The following is a 17,944-nucleotide window of genomic DNA, read 5'->3' as shown; positions in this document are numbered from 1 at the left end:
AACGGGATAAAAGAGGTGAAACATGGGTTAGAGGGGGTAGAAAATAGAATGGCTGCCCAGGAGAATCAGATAGAGGGAGTGAAAAATGGGTTAGAGGGGTTAGAAAACAGTATGGAAGGCAAATTGAGGGACATGAGGGACCAAGCGGAAAGGGAAGTTAAACAAATGGAGCAGCAGATAGAGGGGGTCAGAATGGGGGTAGAAACCAAACTGGATGCTCACAGGGAGGAAATGGAGCAGATGAGGGTGGCATCTGGGCAGGAGATGCAAGTGATGGGAGAGGAGATCAGAAGAGGAGTGAGTGAGGAGGTCGGAGGAGTGCGCGAGGAGGTGAGGCACTGTAAGGAGCGCATGGAGAAAGAGGTGAGAAAGGGGACTGTAAAATTGCAAGGTGGTATAGAGGAGTTGACGCTGGGAGTAGAACAACTGACAGTGGGACAAAAGGAGTTGGGGGACCAGGTAAAGAAGAACACAGCGGTAATAGAGGGTTTAAAATCGACACAGAAGGAGATGAAAAAGGACGTAGGGGTAATTAAAAAAGAGTGTCAGACGGTACATGAGGACCTGACGAGGAAAATGGACAAGGTGGTAGAGGTAATGGAGGTTAAAGAGCGGGAGGTGCGGGAGCACATAGAAAAAAATAAAGTGGAGTTAGAGGAAGAACTTAAAGGGGCGCACGAAGAGATGAAGGAGATGAAGCAAAAATTAGAAGAAGTGGAAGAAGGGGTGAGCGAAATTAAGAAGCGACGGAGAGAGGATAAGAAAGAGATAAAGGAGGAAGTAAAAGAATTGGTCCAAAGTCTGTGTTCGGATCGTGATGATGTGCTCATTAACCGGATGAGGGATTCACAGGTGATGGAGGAGAAGCGAAGAGAAAGAGGACCCGGTGTAAGTGGTGACCAATATGGTCGTGCGTATGATGCGCCAGGGGATTTAATAAGCTTGGGGGTCGAGATAGACCCGGGTGTTCGTGAGAGGCCGTGGGTGAAGTGTGCGACAGGTCTGGTGTGCGAAAAAGGAGGTGTGCAAGAAAGTCCGACTCTGGGGTGTGTGAGGAAAAAGTGCGTGCCAAGGAGTGAGTGTGCTGGCGAGAGTGAGTCGGTCGTAGCGCGTGTGCGAGGGAGCACATGGAAGCGTGGTGTGGTGAGTGTTACAGAGGGTGTGACGGGAGAGTGTGCGCGAGAAAGGTGTGTGACGGACAGGTGCATGAGGAAAGAGTGCGCTGTCAGAAGTAAGGAAGAATGCACACCTGTGGTGAGTGTTACAGAGGGTGTAACGGGAGAGTGTGCGCGAGAAAGGTGTGTGACGGACAGGTGCATGAGGAAAGAGTGCGCTGTCAAGAGTAAGGGTGAGTGCGCTGTCAAAAATGGAGGTGAGAGTAGTGCGAGTGACAAGGAGAGTGAGCTGGTTGTGACAGGTGAGCAAGGATGTACACCTGGGATGGAAGGATGCACACCTGGAATGGTAGAGCGTGAGTGGGAATGCACGCTGGAGTTGGTGGTGAGGCACGTGGTTGGGTGTGCGAATGAGAGCACACCTGTGATTGTCACAGAGGAGGTGACTGAGGAGGGGGCGCGAAGAGGTGTTTTGGTGAGGTGTGCGACCAACGAATGTGTGCCAAAGTGTTCGGTGGTCAGGTGTGTGACCAAGGCTGTAAGTGGAATGGGTGTACCTGGGTGTGTAAGGAAAGGTACGAGGAGCATGGGCACGGCTGGATGTGTGAGCAAGGAACGGGCTGCGGGGTGTAAGCGTCCAGGTGAAGCATCGACGTTAGACGGGGTAGAGTTGAGAACGACTTATAGCCGAATCGGGCCCTCGGTGCGTGCTGGGCCTCGCTTTGAACGGCCGCGTCCGTGCTCCACTAGGGGGAGCGGGCAGCCCGATAGGAAGGGTCGTTATGGCGACCACGTTTTGTTGAGACGTGCCGGCAGGTCGAGATCGGGACATTGGATGGCTCCGCGCCGAGGTGATGCGTGGGATCTCGGCCCGGGTAAGCCCCCGTCCCTGCACCGAGTGCCGGACGCATTCAGCCGCTGGCACAAAACAACCAGCATCCATTGCTTGGCTTTACGAAGCCGGGCTTTGGACAGGGATTGGCGCACCGAGAGGTATTAGTGAGTCGACTGGGTGATGAGGTTAGTGTTTTGGACCCAAAATTAGAGAAAAACAAAATTTGATGATTGGCAAGGGATTGGCAGTAGTGATTGGCAGATGATGGGCAGTGATTGGCAAATTTTTAATTTGTTGAAATTTGATGTGCAAAATTGGTAGTGAGAGACCCCCGATGTGGTGGGATGGCATCCCTGCCACCCTTCCCATGGTGGGGCAAAGGAGCAATAGCTTATGGGGTGTATGGCAGTGAAAACTAGCCCGGGTGGGTTAGGATATTGTGTGTAGGGATCTAGAAGATGACATTAGGTGACGTTAAGTTTAGTTAGTGACTGATACCTGTAGTGGGGACGCAGGTAGATTAGTATGGATGATAATGACGTGGGAGCGCAATAGTTTAAAGGGACGACTGGGAAGCGCAAGTTTCAGAAGGGAGTAGTTAGCTGAGATGATGCTGTGTGTGTGAGAATTGAACAGGTGTGATTGCACAGGTGTGCAACTGGACAGGTGTGTGGAGCAGTGTATGAGTAGTGAGTGTTGTGGATCAGCGCGAATGCGCTTGGGGAGAGAAGGGTGCAGGTGGCACCAAGTGTGAGAGCACAGGTGTGCAAGTACAGGTGTGTGGAGAGAGTTGGAGTAAGTGGTACGGAGTGGTGTGCATGGTGCGAAGGTGTGGATGGGGGAAGAGTGGACCCCTTTCACGAGTACCCGGGGCGGGTAGTGTAAGTGTTAGGTAGAGGGTATAGGTAAATTGTGGTTAGATATTGGCATCTGTGGTGCGGTTGCAGAATGGTGTTGTGGATGGGTGCATTAGTGTTGTGGAAATGGCTGGGCGTGTAGCCTGTTAGTGTGTGTAGTTGGTTGGGCACTCCACCACTGTGAGGATGTCGGCCAGGTGAGGCCGCAGGTGGGCTCTGGGAGCCGGTAGAGTTGTGGATGGGGCCCGAGGATCCGGAGGACGGACCCGGGTAGCCCAGTGCCAGAGAGGGCACCGAGTGGGGAGAGTGTGAGAGGGCCTTCCCCAGGTAGTTAGGTTAGGGTAAGGAGCAGGTAAGCTCGGAGGCAACTGCAGTGGTGGAGGTGTGCAGGTGGGTAGACCCACTGGGAGAGGTACACGCCACAGCCCAGAAATTGTGCGAGGGCACCGGGAGATGAATCGGGGGAGTGAGACCCCAAATTGAAAAGCACCACAGTTTGGCCAATGGGAATTGGTTTTTAGAACCAATAGTGTAAGAGGGCCAATGGTTTGGCCGGAGAGAGACCCCGGGTAGTGTAAAGTTGTTAAAGTCATTTAGGAAATAGTTAGGATTGATGAACCTGTCGCACCATACGCAGCCACTTACCTGTGGTGATGATGATGACTCCACACCTGTGTTTTCTTTGTTTGTGTTGCAGAAATGAGAATTGCTGTTGGATTTGTGAGACGCATCACGACGTGGATGAGACATTGGGGTGATTCCATCTCTCCCTCCCTAGGAGGGACTGATGATGAATTGGTGATGGCAAATTTTGATGTTGAGTTGGAGATGGCAAATTTTGATGAGAGTTGAAAATGGCAAATTTGATTGGTTAGGAGGGAGAGAAGACGAATTTGGTATATGGGAGGAACGGGGAAGACAGTAGGGATGTTTGTTGATTTGTAAAGTAGATGTTTATGGGTAGTGTTGTGTTGTGTGGATACAGTAAGGGGTAAGGGAGGGGCCATGTAGGTTACCTGGTGGGGGGGGGGGGCGTACGATAGGAACGTACCTGTCTCACCTGGTTCCCATGTGCCCCCAGGGTGCATTACCTTATATTGCGTGCACTTTTGCGCCCTTACCACCTTACTCACTTGGTTCTTCTTTTGTCTCCCACCTCCGAGGATCTGGCTTTGGGGTAGAGAGAGAGGAGAGAGAGGTGCTGGCTGCGCAGTTGTGGGCCTGCACTTTCGCTGTTTGCTGCCGGGATCGATACACCATATGGACCGCAATGTTTGTGGCCACCCACAATGGACCGCAGTTCGTTTGCGGCCAAGCACCACCCGGGGATGGACCTATGGGTCAACGTGGCACCTATGCCATAAAGGTGAACCACTGTTAATTAACACCACTGAAGGCCACACGAAGAGCAAGAGACACCTGCAGGGTTAGGGGTTGTCGAATTTATTTTTATTCCAATGAACAATGGTGACTGCACCGATTGGTGGTGGGGTGGTGCTTTTGATGCTCGGGAAGGGTGCTCTGCACGTTATTAAAGGCCGTCGGCCACAGAGCACTCGTGGGTTGGTGTATCGATGCTGGCAAGCGCGCTCTCTCTATGCATAACATCTGCATGTGTTCCTCCAAAAACAGGTCCTGGATCGTAGTGTAGATATCAGCGTAATCTTGTAAATAATGCTCCCTACCGGCTGTATGTTTAGTTTGAGAATTCTTTCCGGATTCGGTTATCCTGTGGGTGTGTTTCTGTGAGGAGAAGGGTGCAACGTCGCAGGGGGACATATTTACTCATTTGTGAATATCTGTAAAACTGTCGCACTCAGGGTAGAGTTAATAGTAGAGGGAACTACATTGCATGCCACACTAAAGTAGGTAAAAATTTATCGGGTCGGGACGCCCCGAGGGTAGAGAAGGGTGCAATGTTGCGAATATGGAATTTGGCCTCCATATCCGCTTGTAAATATTCCCCTATTTTCTCCAATACTCCCCAACTTTCCCCAATCCCCCATTCCCTAGTCCCATTGCATGTAAATAACAATCAGTAGAGCCGACCTTCCCCTTATTCCCCCATTAAATGTCGTGCCCAGGTCCACCGCACCACACGTAGACAACTTTCGGACATCTTCCTAGTTATTCTTAATCTATGTCAGTTAAGGCCTCGTCTCCATTAATTATGACTCTTCGTTGCACCAGAATGTGATTATATGGCATCAGTAGTGAGTTTAGGACCTTTCCCATACCTCCTCCCATCTTCTTCCCCAAACAACAACAATAACAACAACTACAACAACAATTACAACTACAACTACGACTACAACAACAGAGGGGCGGGGAGTGTGCGTCCTCACACCGGCTCGGTTACCCGCCATGACCATGCGCTCCACGGCGTTACCCCGAAGGGGCTGGCTGTCAGCTCCTCGTCAGGGGCGGAGCCAGTAACCCCCCCACGCACCCAATGAGAAGCAACGTGCCGATTCCATCTGGGGCGGAGCTAACGAGCCGAGGGCGTGTCACTCCCCGCCGGATATACGCGGCCCCGCGCCGGACGTGACGACAGATGCGCCTCAGCTTGGAGAGAGAAGCCACCGCCACCCCCAGCGCGACGATACCTCCCCGCATCTTTGGACCGGACCGGACCGTACTGTACCCTGCCCCGAGCCCAGGATGACCTGGAGCCATCGATACCCGCTTTCCTGTCATCAACCCCCGTGTGAGTCAGCCGTTGTCCCGTTTGTCTGTCGTCTGTCCGGGGTTAATATAAGAGTGTGTCTAAGTGCCTGTCTTTCTGTGATTATACCTCTAGCCCCTGTAATCTGACCTTTCCGTACGAATATAATCTCCTCCGGAGGTCTTGAGAATTGAAACATTGGTGTCGTATTGTGTTATTGTAATCCAGCCGGGTGTCTTCTTTTTCTTATTGAGCCAGCATCGCGCGACTAGTCAACGTTCGGGCACAATCGGGTAACTTGTGCAGACGTGGTCATACCATAAAACCGCTCGGTAAATAACATCCAAGCCACGTCTGTAACAATATGTTATATGTCGTTTTTGTCCCTACATCTCTCAATGGTTATAAGATTTGCTTCATCAATTCTTGTATCCACATCCACGTCCGGATCCTCACCAAAATCTAATCTTGTTCTTGTAACACACCGAACCTCTCCACCAAATTTCGTCCGAATCCGTCCACAACTTTTTGAGATATCCTGCTCACAAACTGGCAATGGCAGACAGACAGATGTGAAAACATAATTCTTCCGTCCTAAACTTTGTAAGCGCACTCACCAAGTGGCTTAAGCACTCGAGCAAGGAAGCAAAGAGGGGGAAGAGAGTGAAGGAAGCGAAGGAGGGGAAGGGAGTGAAGGAAGCAAAGAGGGGAAGGCAGTGAAGGAAGCAGAGAGGAGGAAGAGAGTGAAGGAAGCAAGGAGGGGGTGGGGAGTGAACTAGTTGATAAGGAACGACTGCCTTGGCAAGCAATAGCAAGCTTATTGGTAATGGAACACACCCAGGTGTCCGGGATCTTATGCAAATTTTCCCTACCTTTCCTGGAAATGAACGAAGTTACCAACCAATCAGCGTACTTTGGGTGGAAACTTCTTTAAATAACGTTTATATACCGGATATCACATTCTGTGAGCTGAACTTGCTCAAAGTGCCAGCATGGAGCCTGGTGATGTCATTTGTGTTAGATATGATGGTAATGTGCAATTTAAGTTTGGAGTGTATGTTGGAGAAGGACATGTAGTACACTTGGTTGCTCCAACCACATTTCCTTCTTTCCTGTCCTGCCCTTCTGGATGCGAACGAAACATGAGCAGGTAACCATTTCTCACACCGAATGTTGATTTCTCTGATTGGGGATTTTTATGATTTAAATCAGTGGAGGAATGTCGAAGGAATTTGAGCGTGAGCAGTTTATTTTTACCTCTGCCACCAAAAGTGGATGGAGGTTATGTTTTTACCCCTGTCTGTCTGTCTGTCTGTTTGTCTGTCTGTGTGTTTGTCTGTTTGTAAACAAGATATCTCAAAGAGTTGTCAACGGATTCGGCCGAAATTCGACAGAGATATGGCGTGTGTGACAAGGACGAAATGATGAGATTTTGGTGAATATCTGGATTCGGATCCGGCTACTAGAATTTTTAAGTGATTCTTCACCATTGGGAGATAGGGCCAAAAATATATATAGCAGAATATCTCAAACATTTGTGGACAGATTTGGACGAAACTTGGTGGAGAGGTTGTGTGTGTGCCAGGGACTAATCGATTCGATTTTGGTGAAGATCTGAATATGGATTCGGATACAAGAATTATTTAATTTTTAAGTGATTCTTCACCATTGAGAGATCGGGTCAAAAGCGACATATAACATATTTTTTAAAGTTTTGGACAAGTTATGCATAACGTTGGTGGACGGGTTGGTCAGGTGACAAGAACAAGCTGATTCAATTTTGATTCAGGTTCGAATCCAGATTTGGCCTATCAGTGGGATACAAAACGTAAACTGTTCAGTCTGGCAGAGGTATGTGCTCTACCGAATGCCATTCTACAGGGTGTCCACAAAGTCGCGCATCATAGGAAATTATTTAATTAACATAAGGTATATATTTTTTAATGTTTTTTTTTTTTTTTACAAAACATGTTTTACAAAAAACAAAAAAACAAGTACGATACATTCAAAGTACACCACCCCTATCCCAAATAATTCAATATCCTCCAGCTCGGCATTTCCCAGGTGCATCGGGTGCCCGGCAATACCACAGTGCAGCTCATAGAGACTGTATTGGGAGGGAGAGTTGCACAATAATTGATTAATTGCATAATTAAAATCAACAAAAGATTGTCATAAAATATTTTCGTAATCAATTGGATAATAGCATAACTAAACCAGTCGTGCTTCATCTGAAGATGTATTTTTTAGAAATGTAATTAAATAAGTCGTTAATAAAAAATTAAATAATTAATTGATTAATCAATAAATAATTAATCGATCAAATGATTAATCAATAAATCAAAAATATCATTCATAGCCACATCACTTGGTTACTGTCCTGTCCAAATATTAGCTTCCTAGCTCAAAAGGTGCCTGAGATATTGCCGAGATGAGAAATTAAATAAATAAATGATTAATAATGAAAATAAATAAATAATAATAATAAATAAATAAATAATTAATCAATTGGCTAATAGAACACATAAACCACCACCATTTCATCCGAATCTGTAACTTATTTTAAAAAAAAAATTAAGTCATTCATCAAATAATTAAATAATTAATCGATTTATTTAATTATTCAATATATCAAAAATACCCTTTACAGCCAAATCACTTGGTCATTGGCATGTCCAATTATCAGCTTCCTAACTCAAAACGTGCCTGAGATATTGCCGAGATGAGAAAGGAAATGTATAAGTACTTAATTAATCGCTAATAATTAAACAACTAATCAACTAATTGATTAATCAAAAAACAAAAAATACGGTTTTTGACAAAGTACTTGCTCACTATTGTGCCGAAATTTCAGCTTCCTAGCTCAAAGGATGGCTGCGATATCGCCCGGAAAAACAAGGAAACAAACAAACAACCAGAGTGAAAACTGAGTACTCCCTTTCAGTGTGCGTCATTGCCGAGCTCCCTTCGGTGCCCGGCAATGACGTTATTCAGCGCCTGGAGATGGCATAGGAAAGGAGCTGTGTACAAAAACAAACATGTTTTTCCCGTTTACAAACATGTTTTGAGATTGGTGAGACACATTTCGAATAACTGACGTAACCAACCTTACAAATAAATGTTTTGCCTATGATGCACGACTTTGTGGACACCCTGCAGTTGATGTTGTGACGTCTCAAGTTTTTAACATTAACGACTTCTTATATATAATTTCTTATTTGAACCTCATCGAAGAAGTTGATGATAGAGGGGAAAAGGCAATAAAATGACAGTTTGGACAAGCAAGGGAATGATTGATATACAGCAAATTGAGAGTGGTAACAGTGACTGTTAGGCTATACCTATACCTACACATTACCAATTCTGACCAAATTTAGCTGCCAACGATGGCATTGCTGCTGCCAACGATGGCATTGCTGCCGCTAACCCTGTTAGTCATGTAGGGTTAATGTTGGTAAAAAAAATTGAGGGAAGGAATTCGATGGACAATGGGTGACATGAGATGGTGGTGCACAACATACTGGGTGTTTATAATGTCTCTATCTATTTCAGAGAAATAATCGGTGACTAAATAGATAGGGACTTTATAAACACCCTGTACATAAAACTCTGGAAGGAAGAGAGTGATTGAATACTGAGCAAGGAGGTTCCACAAGAGAGAGAAGAGAAGAACAAAGCAATGGGCATGAGCCTGGATATTTGTCGTCCAACAAGGTTTCCTGAAACGACGTGTGCATCCTTGAACTCGGGATGGTCAGAGTTAAGATTGGACTTGTCAATACCAATTCTCTCTCTCCTAATGCTTCGAACTATTAGCTTGGGGTTTTTGTTCATAAAGTTTGGAAATAAAATTTTTTGGTGAAACTTTGTTGGTGAATTCTATAGTCATCATTTGTATGTAGCATTCTTAGTTTATATTGAGGGGATTGTGTATTGCACCAAGTAGAGTTGATTGGTGATTATACCAAGTGGAATTCCCCAACTTGAGCTGTTTCTCTTCCACCAGTTGTGAAATCTGCAGCGGATGTCCATCGAGTCAAGGACCGATTCCAGCAGGGTAAATTACGGCACTAAGTTGTTGGTCTCTCCCCGAAGGGGATGCCAGACTATTGCAACGCTACCTGTCTGTCTGTATGTGTCTTTATGTGTGACCGTGTCTATGTATTTTTGCTTTAAAATAGCTTTCTCTGCAACTGCTTGTCGATCAATGAATGAATGATCGTTTTAAGGCCATTTTTCACACTAGAGCGGGGCTTAGCCTTGCGGGCCCCATGACAATCATGGATCCATGTTTGAGGCAATGTTTTTATCGCCGGATGCCCTTCCTGACGCCAACCCTTAGTCGCCTCTACGATGCGCAGGGATACGGTGTACCTATTCTAAATCGGGGTACACACAGGGATCAATGCAAAACTTTAAACGTTTGAGGGATTCCCCATGGAGAATATTTCATTGCTAACTCTGACTTCATAGGTCACATGGTATTGCAGCCATATTGGATGAAAGGGAAACATTTGGACATAATGTTCTCCAAAACCGCTCAACGAAAAAATTTGAAACGACTTATGTCATCAATTTCCCATGTGGTATATAGGGTGATAACTACGATGTCATCAGAGAAGTGGTGGTCCAGCCGCAATTAGTTGAATTGAAATCCTTATCCGAAAAATTTGAAATTTCATATATCTGATCTATGACCTGATGTGAGTGAAGAAATAAATTTATGACATTCATAACCCATGCCAATAAACTAAGGGACATAATAGGGTGCATGGACGATACAGGTATATGGCCATAATAGCAGCGAGTCGAGAATATGCATTCAACGAGTGCCATTCTAGTTGTTTTTGTTACTAATTGATATTTTATCAGATTACATAACTTTCATCCAGCAGCATCTGAATTGATTAATTAAAGATAAGCGTCACCTAATATACAGGGTGATTGAAAAGTAACTCCCTATTTTAAAATACTTGTAATTTATTTCTTAACTATAATTTTTACAAGAAATGGATATAAGAAGAAAGCGTATAGCATGAAGTTTTATTTAAAATTCGATATGGGCACCAGAATTCTCCACCAGCTTCTCAAGCCGCCCGGGAACCGCGTCAACTGATTTCACCAGGAACTCTTGTGGAATGGAAGACATAACTTCTCGTATTCGCCCTTCAAGTTCTTCCAAAGTCGTTGGTTTGGTACAGTAGACTTGCTCTTTTACCCAACCCCAAATAAAAAAGTCACATGGTGTTAAGTCAGGGCTCCTGGCTGGCCACTCATATGGACCACGACGACCCATCCATCTCCCAGGGAAGTGGGCATTCAGCCATTCACGAACAACAATAGCAAAATGTGGAGGAGCGCCATCGTGCATGAAAATCAAATCTTCAACATTCTCCGAAGCACTGATAATTGGCCAGATTTCGTCTTGCAGCATGGTGAGGTACCTTTTGGCATTCATGGTATCGCGAAGAATGAAGGGACCTGCAATCCTTTCCGAAGTCATTCCACACCACACCGTTACCTTGGGCCGATATTGCGTTTTTTCAGAAATAACACGAGGATCTTCTCCTGCCCAGTAATCGCAGTTGTGACGGTTCACAAACCCACCGATGTGAAATACCGCTTCATCAGACCAGAGGATATTTTTAAAGAGATCAGACCAATCTTCATACCAAGCCAGCATCACCTCCCCAAACTCCATGCGAATGTCGCAGTCTTCAGCAGAGAGTGCTTGACAGTAGTGCGGCTTCCAAGCATGCCATTTAAGCTCCTTTTTGAGCACAGTTCGTACTGTGTGAAAGGAGAGCCCACTTTCCCTTGCTGCTTGTCGAATTGACTTTCTTGGGCTATGTGTAAACATTTCTTGAACTGCTTGCACCGTCTCCGGGTCACTGGACTTGGAAGGGCGACCGCTTCTTCGAGTATCAGATACAGATCCTGTAGCCATGAGTTTTGCATGACAATTCTTGATCGTCTTTGCCTCAACTTGAGCATGTGCTCCTTTAATGGTCCTCCACCATCTTTGCACTTGAACAACGGATTTCCAAACTTCGTAACGTGCCGCTAGCTGGGCACGCTCCTGCAGGGTACGACGTCCAGCCATGTTTGTAGGGCTTCCGAATTTCAAACAAAACATAATCTGAAAAAAAACCAACACAGATTACATTCTCATACATTAAGGAACAAACACTAAAAATTTGAGAAAAATATTACAATAAATAAATAATTTCTAAATATTTTAAAATAGGGAGTTACGTTTCAATCACCCTGTAGTATGAGCTAAAAAAATGCCTTTCTGAAAATGTACTCGAGTAAAATTTTCACCAATACACCCCAGTTACCACGTTCCCTTTACTGTAATACTGTATGAAGAAAGAAGAACCACCTTTTTCCCAGCAGAGCAGGGGGTTGGCCTTTTTTGGGGAATGTGGTCCCCTTTTTGAAGCAATGTTTTGTGTGACCCACTCGGGGCACACACAGGTATCAATGCAAAACTTGAGGCATTGCTGCTGCCAACGATGGCATTGCTGCTGCCACCAACGATGGCATTGATGCTGCCACCAACGATGTCATTGCTGCTGCAACCAACGATGGCATTGCTGCTGCCACCAACGATGGCATTGCTGCTGCCACCAACGATGGCATTGCTGCTGCCACCAACGATGGCATTGCTGCTGCCAACAATGGCAAGAGGCGACCAACAAGGTTGGCAGCAATGCAACACACAGGGAATTACCAGTGAACTGGTACTCAATTTGCCGACCTCGGAAGGATGACAGGCTGAGTCAACCCCCCTGGTGTTCCATTCAGTGATCGACTGGGATTCGAACCCAGGATCCTAGGATCCCAAGCAGGCACCCTAACCGCTATGCCAACACCAGGCTTGCTGTAGTATTTTTTTTTTAAATGAATACTGGTGATGTATACAATAAATATAGTACGTTATACAGCACTGTAATACTGTATAACCTCCTATATTTATTGTAAACATCACCAGTATTCATTAAAAAATCATCAATATAATGGATTTTTTTTGGGTTGAACATGACATTTACACAAGTAGCCTTCAGTTGTGTATATGAGGGGTGTTCAAAATGCTCTCGGAATGAGATGTTCAAAATGCTTCAAAAAAAAACCCAAACAGTTAGTGTGTGCTCTCACCTGATATGAAAACCAATGGGGACTAGTAGGACATTTATATGGGTCTCTGTTGTAAATCACAGTTTATTTTGGTTTCTACAGGAACCAGGAGAGTTTCCAGTAGAAACCAAACCAGATTTGGGTGAAACCAATGGAAACCATAAGATGCAACTGGTCCGAAACCCATAGAAATCAATAGGAACCTTTAAGTTCAACTGGTCCTGCAGAAACCATTAGAGGTAACTGGTCCGAAATCCCATAGAGCAAACAAAATGCTTTAATTACATTTTGTTATAAACATACAGAAAAGATACAGTTCCATATATAGTTGAGTTATAGCTATGTTCTTTATAACAGGGTTTCCCTGTAGAGTCTTTGTTGTATGTGTAAATGGAAGTTGCAGTGCTCATGTTGTTCAAGTTATTTGTACAAGTTCAGTGGAAAACGAAGTTAAGATATAACCCTGCTTAATAATCCCTTGTTGTGCTCCATGATTTTGAGGCTGTCTGAGGGAAATAAAGAGGAATGAGGATGTCCACAGATAGGAAGAAGTAAGTGACATTAGCAAAAAGGCAAGGCCGGTGCATCTGCAATAGGCCATCAAACATGAATTTATTCTGTTCCAAGTAATCGTAAACGATGAAGCTATTTAGAAAAACCATTGAGGCGAAAACGATAAACCTTTCCACCTGTTCTTCTCATATCGACCTGTATGTTGTATTTTCCTTCAAATTTGGGTGGAATTAAGGAAATATGGAAAATCAGTGGAGTTGTATAGTGGGAACAATCTCCAAGTAATTTAACGGATAGGGGAGGACTTTGAATTTTGCAGTGATAGTTTCTGTAAAACTAAATGTGGATTATTCTATAATAATAATAATAATCTATCTATAATTCCAGTAATCTCTGTGTGTGTGTCTGTCTGTGTGTGTGTCTGTGTGTTTGTTTGTCTGTGACCGCTGTTTCTCGACAACCACGGGTCCGATATACTTGAAACTTGCCAGGTATATTGCTGGGGACCTGAGGATGTGCCTTTTCAAGGTTTCATATTAATCGGAGAAGTAGTTACCGAGCTATTAGTAAAAGTAACGCAAGCCGTTCGCTTTGGCTTTGCGAATGGACCAAACCATTTCATGTAAATAGAGGGGGGGGGGGGGTTCTACCGTACTCGCAAGCCGTTCGCTTTGGCTTTGCGAATGGACCAAACCATTTCATGTAAATAGAGGGGGGGGGGTTCTGTGGTCGTTACTGCCACGTGGTTTCAAAGTTTTTTTTTGTTGTTGTTGTTTGCACGCATGTTTTTTTGCACCCACGTACGGGCACGCCCTAGTAATAATAATAATAATAATAAAAGGGTGTGTGTGTGTGTGTGTGTGTGTGTGTGTGTGTGTGTGTGTGTGTGTGTGTGTGTGTGTGTGTGTGTGTGTGCGTCTCCTCCATAACTCCAAAACCATGAAACCCAGCGATCACAAACTTTGCATGCATACTTCTCGACCTCCAAGCGATTGCATGAAAGAAAATTGGGGGTTTGGGTGTGTGTTTGAAGATCATTTACACAAACAGGCTTTACTTTGGTCAGCCTGCAATCAGGTCACTCAGCTTGGGGTCTTATTTGCACTATTTTGTCCACTCAATTCAAGTATGCCTTGTCTCAGAACAGGTCGGTTTCTGTACAATAAAGCTTCATATCTAAGAATGGTAATATAGCTGATCTTCATACCTACAAATCGCTGTATTCCTGTATACATCGCAATGCTTACAAACAACAGTGTTCATGCCTTTATTTAATTTCTGCAAACTCCGAAAACCTTACGGAGAAACTGCTTCTAATAATTCTTCTTCTGCTTCAAACTTGACCCACACATGCCTGTGGTGTGACTTGCGGTGCCTTGCCTGCTAAAAAATTTGTGATACAGTAATTTACTTCCCCCCTCACAACAAATTAACCAACAGGATTGAGCTTCCACAGCACGCAGAGGCTTCCACAGCCCAGCCTAGGTACTCTGTGGGAAAATCTCTGAGTTATAAAGGCAAAATAATTGGGAGGATTACAATGATTGAAGCAATAACAGGACGAGTGAACTCCAAGTGCTCCTCATCCAATGCCTGACCTTCATAAGTACGAATCGCTAATCGCTGGTCAAGCCAAGAGTTCTGTATCAACTGTTTCATTAGAGTGTTTGCTTGAGTGCTTAAGCTACTTGGTGATCGCTCTTATTAATCTTATACATTATTATTGGTAACTAGCAGGGTTAACCGGCATTGCTCAAGGGGTGAGGGAGTTGGTGGGTGGAGAACTGAGAAGAGGGGGGTGGGGGGGGGGGGGGGGAGAAGAGAGCCATTGAAGTGGGGGTTGGGGGAAGGCCAAAGGGTTTATTTCAAATGGTGAGTTGAGGTGATGCTGCTTTGGGTTTATTTAAGAAGTGAGTTAAGGCGATGCCGGTGGGTAAAGGTGTCTGAAAGGGTCATTGGGGTCTTAACTATCTTCCAGTTCTAAAGGGTGTTTGGGGTCCAAAGGGACCCTCCCTTTCCCTCCTCCCCTTTCCTCACGCCTTCCTCCATATCTTCATATTCCCGGCACAAATTGACTCTACTTTACTACGCTGGGTAATTTTGCTGGTAATTAATATAAAAGAGCAAACCTCCCTTGCTTTGAAATCACAAATGTTTGATGAGAAATCCTTTCCTTGGTTCGACTTTAATCATTTGATATTCCTCTCTGCTTTATAATTCAGGTTTGGAAGAGTACAGAGAGATACCATCGATTCATTCTGCAACTGCAAGACAGAGGAAATCACAGTTGTGCCTCATTTGGTATTCACACCACTCCCCGTTGAGAAGATCCTTAAACGTTGTAATAAAAGAGTGGACGACCTGATTAAGTTTGATCTCGTGAACTATAATGGTGAGCACTTTGCTAACGAAATGCGTTACGGACAACCTGTGTCTCACCAAGTCCATGCCACTTGCGCAGCAGGCGGTGCTGTGACCGGGTTATTTGCTTTGATTGGCGGCTTCACTGCGGGTCCTGTGGTATTGGGAGTTGCTGCTGGTTCTCTGGCGACCTATTATGCCGGTTCTGCGATTTCTTCGGCATGGAACAACTTTATGAGGACACCGATCGATCAAAAGATGAAGCAAAAAAGGAGGTAGATTTCAATAGTTTCAGAAACTCGTTTTGTGATGTCAGTTTATATTGAGTTGTTGGGCTAGCTCATTGGTAGCATACCCACCTTGAGTTATCTGGTGAGGATTTGAATCATCGTCTAAATACAAACCCTCATCCTCAGGCTTTGCAAACAGGTCGTTACATCAATGAGTAAATGAGTACCGACACAGTAAATGAGTACCTACATCCTGCAGAGCAGAGTTGGACAACCTTTCCTTGTCTGACGACCATAACAGCTATTGTTAAACTTCGTGCGGGTCATATATATGCTTGGTGATTTGTTAGCAATTTAAACAGGACATACGCAGTCATACTAGTAATATAATCCATTGTAAATTTCATAATGAAAAGCACAACACTCTGAGGGTCAACTTTTCGCTTGCCATTTTATCAACCACAACCAATGAGAACGCGAAATATTTACTTATTTCAATGCTTTCCATCTCGTACTGTTCAGACTTTTTTATGGCAAAGGTCAGGAGCGTCGAGAGCCAGCCTGGGCCTCAAGGCAAATAACCCCAGGGCCCCACACCCACGCTTTCTCTCTTTTATAACTTTTTAAGGAACTTTCTTTCATGAAAAACAAAAAACTTTTCATAAACACAAGCTCACTTTTATTTGGCTGTATAATCGAAAATAAAGGAGATGGCGGCACGTTTGGACCGATCGAGTCAATTCGCACCCTCAACTGTTGAACATTATTTCTCCATAAGATTGGCAAAAATAATACGTGAGAAGATGGTTAATACATTTTTTTTGGACAAAGAGGATACAAACCCATTTCTTTGTAACGCACATTTGTGGTTAATAACCATTTTGTGTAAAGTTCGAAACTGTACCATTAACAGCGGTAAATGTTGTTTCGTTTCCGGCAAGGAATCAAAATCAGCTTCTGGTTTTAAATGTAACGATGAGGGAGTGAAGATGAGCCGATGAGGGAATGAGGATGATTTTAAACAGTACAGTGTTTTAAACCCTATACTGTTTAAAAAACAATACAGGAGAATCTCGGGCCCCTCAACAGACCACGGACCACGAGGAAGCGACCCCCACCCCTCCCCTGGCTCACCCTCTCGACGCCCTCGGTAATGGTAATACAAATTAATTCGTATTCGTACTCACTTCTATTACAAACTATAGGGTTGTATATTGACAACAATATGTACTCGTATACAGAGCACACGTGTGGTTGCATAGCCAGTCCTTTCTGCCTTCCTATATTCACTTCTTTCTAAGATTGATCAGTGAGGCCATCACTTGTGGTGGTGAATATGGTTATGTGCAACTTATGATGATTAAAGAAATTAAAAACTTTTCTTGGGAAATAAATTGTGTCACTTTCAATTTGTATTTTTTTTATGTTGTTGTCGCGGCTCCAATCACGGACTATATAGTCCTCATCGAGGCCAGGCCTTAAATAAAATAACTACATTGATAAATGTGAGGAAAGAGAAATAAAAGAGAGAGAAAGTAAAGGTGAGGAGTTAAAATGAGTATGAAAAGTGTATGATGTTTGTTTGCAAGAAAGAGAGATTAAGGCTAGCCCGATAGGTGTAGTTTGAGTGAAACAGAAAGTAAGACCAGCAATCCTGACACGGAGAGTGTAAGATGGTTCCAAGCACAACTTTAACGCTCCTAAGTCTGAACGGTAGTACTACCCTGAGCGGTTGCTGTCTCCAGCCTATGACCTAAAATTTTGCATTTGCATTTTTAGTGCCATTTGGTATTTGCACAAGCAAGAGCTGAGTCATGTGATAAATACTGAACAGGGAAACAGTCACCCCATAGGAACTCGTGTTGCATTTGCTGGAAATGACACAGAACAGCTGTGATTAGTTTCACTGGTGGAAGAACCACATTCCTTCATCGTTGAAGACTTTTTGTACCACCAACCCTCTGACTCATTGCCCCGACATGTGAATGACTCAAAACTTCTCAACGAAATACTGGATGCCACAACTGTTGTAAAATATTGTTGATCTGTTGTAATAGTTTGTAGAAAGTGCAATGCTTGCCTAACAGCTCGGCCTTATCCTTAAAAAATTGATTAACACAAATTGAAACAAATTGATTTTGAGGTCAAATTTCTAAAATTATCATTTTCATCTGATTGACTTGAAAATTGAACAGCATTTGCATATCGAGTCACTAAATTCGAAAACC

At 44.3% G+C, this 17,944-nt stretch overlaps 1 long non-coding RNA gene across 1 annotated transcript; it reads left to right on the top strand.

Annotated features, from left to right (window-relative positions):
* The first annotated feature begins 6,270 nt into the window (after nucleotides 1-6,270).
* On the top strand, nucleotides 6,271-17,111 carry LOC137429983 (uncharacterized). Its single transcript, XR_010984983.2, has 3 exons — nucleotides 6,271-6,622; nucleotides 9,479-9,529; nucleotides 15,348-17,111. It is a non-coding gene; the product is annotated as an uncharacterized LOC137429983 (long non-coding RNA).
* Nucleotides 17,112-17,944: the final 833 nt, after the last annotated feature.

The sequence above is a fragment of the Myxine glutinosa genome, chromosome 6 (genome assembly GCF_964187855.1).
Source record: "Myxine glutinosa chromosome 6, kmMyxGlut1.1, whole genome shotgun sequence".
Taxonomy (NCBI): domain Eukaryota; kingdom Metazoa; phylum Chordata; class Myxini; order Myxiniformes; family Myxinidae; genus Myxine; species Myxine glutinosa.
Note: the sequence above shows the minus strand (reverse complement) of the source record. Positions and strands in the feature narration are given on the sequence as shown.